This window comes from Sorghum bicolor, chromosome 4 (assembly GCF_000003195.3).
Source record: "Sorghum bicolor cultivar BTx623 chromosome 4, Sorghum_bicolor_NCBIv3, whole genome shotgun sequence".
Lineage (NCBI taxonomy): Eukaryota > Viridiplantae > Streptophyta > Magnoliopsida > Poales > Poaceae > Sorghum > Sorghum bicolor.
Genome location: NC_012873.2, coordinates 43,884,328 through 43,887,387, shown reverse-complemented (window position 1 = coordinate 43,887,387; position 3,060 = coordinate 43,884,328).

Below are 3,060 nucleotides of genomic sequence, written 5' to 3'. Positions count from 1 at the left end.
ACGTTGTGATGGGACCACAGCTCAACTTGGGGATGGTACCTTCGAGCTCAAACCAGCCCTGATCAACATGGTGCAATCTCAGCAGTTTTGTGGAAAGCCACATGAGGACGCAATGCTCATCTCCAACACTTCTTGGAGCTATGTGACACATTCACCGTCAAGAATGTTGTAGCAAATGCCATCTGTCTTCACCTCTTCCCATTCTCATTGTTGGGAAAGGAGAAGCAATGGTTCTACTCCAACAAGGCAGAGTGCACAAGCTGGGTCAAGCATTCCAATGCGTTCCTCAAGAAGTTCTTCCCGTCAGGCAAGACCAGTGCCCTATGGGGGAAGATCTCGAGCTTCCAGCAACAGGCTGATGAGACGATTCCTGAAGCCTGGGAACATCTTCAGGAGTACATTCATGCCTGTCCTCATCATGGGATAGAGGAATGGCTCTTCATTCAAGGTTTCTATCTTGGGCTGACCGGTGTAGCCCGTAGTCACCTTGATGTAGTAGTAGGAGGCACATTCTTGCAATAAAAAGTCAAGGATGCTAAGGACCTCATTGAGAAAATGGTTATCAACCAAGGATGGAATGAGGAACGCCTCCAGCCCAAGAAAAGAGGAGTCCATGCCCTCAGCGAAGTGGACATGCTCTGTGCCAAGATGGACCTCCTCATGAAGAAAGTTGAGAAAAGTTCCAAAAAGGAAACAGGAGACCATCCAACCTTACGCCCCCGTACAAACCATCGCAGTCGACACCTGGTGCAAGGTGTACGGAGGAGGCAATCACTCGGGTAATGATTGCCCTGAGACAAAGGAGGAAATGAGCTTCAACAACAACAACCACAACAACAATGGGTACCGGCCCCTATAACAGCAACAACAAGGATGGAACTCGCGCCCCTTCTACCAAGGCCAAGGTAATGGTTACAGCAATAATTTTAATAACAGTTTTAGTAACCAACCTTCCTTAAAAGATCTTGTCTTAGGCCAGACTAAAATTAATGATAGTATAAGTAAGAAAATTATGGCTAATGACAAGATTCTTGAATGTCTTAGTGAAAATATGGATAGCTTTAACTCTACTATAAAAAACTATTTGAGCTTTAATAAAATGCTAGAAACAAAATTAGCTCAGTTAGCAACAGTTGTTAAATCCTCTGAGCAAGGTAAGATTCCTAGGAAGCCTGAAGATCCCATTAAGGGGTCAGGCTAGTAAACATGTGGTTCACGAACCCGTGGCCAAAGTTTGTTTGGGTCCACAAGTTGGACTCACCATTCCTGGTCAAGAGGGATGACCCAGGCCTGCCCACAATCACCTGCCAGATCGGACCATAGATCTTCAACAACTCCTTCTGCGACCTTGGATCAGGAGTCAACATCATATCTAAGGTAACTTATGATAACCTGTTTGGAGGTCCATTGGATCCCACATTTGTATGTCTGCAGATGGCAGATCAGACCATCCGATTCCTAGAGGAACTGGCAAGGGACATCTTGATCAAGATCAAGAATACCTACGTCGTGGTTGACTTCATCATGTTGGACATGGGGTCCAACACCGACGTTGTTGACATTTACTACCGTCATCACTAAAAATAGAGATAAACCCTACTCCTAGTAACAACACCAGAAATGCACGATATTTAATTAACTTGACAAATAGCAACTAACCACTCAAATATTCCTCAGCACAAAGTAGGTTGTCATCCCTAATTATATTGCTAGGAATTTAATATAGATTCACATGTTCTACTGTAAAGACAGAGAATAACAATTATGAATATAATTATAAACTAAATGGGTTCTGCAAGCGGACAGATAATTATACTGTTGTAGCATTTTACCTAGGGAAGTATTCAGGTTGTCGATTTATATTTATACCACTGGGAAGGCTAAGAGTTAAACTATATCTATTATATTGATGAGAAACTATATAGGATGAATAAATGATATTACCCAAGTCCTATAATCTACTTCAATATAGGCAGAAGTCACAAGATAAATATAGATAAACAGTAGTGATAGCATAATCATCAAGAATAATAATTAAGGATAATCATCAGAGCATATACTAGCCATGATCATAGTTGGCCAATGGATAAACTAGGGAGTTGGATCTAAGGTAATTTAACTAATGAGGGTTTTAAGACGCAACAATCACCTCCTTCGTGACTACGCCCATGCTAGCCCTACGTAGGGGGGACTACAGAGGAACCAATGCAGCTGTCACCTACGCGGACTACCACACGAACCGGCACATCAAGGGGAACTCGCAGATAAACAAAATATCTAGACATATGTCTACATATTGTCTATCATCTACCCAATGATCGATTAGGTAAACGCTATACTAGCAATTACATGAATTCAATAAGATCAAACCAACTATCCTAAACATATAATCAAAGTAGACAATGACTAATGTAATTAAGAACATACGAATATATTAAGAATAAAGTCTCCATAATATACAATTAAATACTATAAAGTAAGAACTAGATCTATTACTGAACTCTTGCGCTCGAGACCAACGCCAGGGCTCCAGATCCTGACGAAGAACAAGATCTCCTCTACTTCTAATCTAACTAACTAGAAGTATGAACTAGAAGGCTCTTGATGAACTTGAAGGTGTTTGATGCTTGATGGCTTGAGGCCTTGAAGAATAATGAAGTGGCTCTCTCCAAGGGGGGTCTACCCACGTATTTATAGTCCGGTGGGATTCACGTGCACCGTAGGATCAAACCGACTTAACCAAGGGCCAAGATGACCCCTCAAAGGTCGTGGAAGAAGCTTCTAGAAGTGTGGGCTGAAACTCTAAAGGGGGGCGCCGGCCAGCGCTAGGGTGGGGCCGGCCAGCCCCACTTGGCAGCCGCCAGGCCCCCTGTTGCTCCGGGTGACTTCTTAATCCTTCCTGAGTCTTCTCGTAATGTTTCCCGTGCTAGATACGTTTTCGTGTTTGTTTTGCATTAGAGTCCCTCTTTTTCAGCTTTCCTAAAATTCACCCTAAAAATACAGAATATACAAAACTCGTGAAAATTGTTAGTTTAAACCCTATACTAGTGTGTATTCATG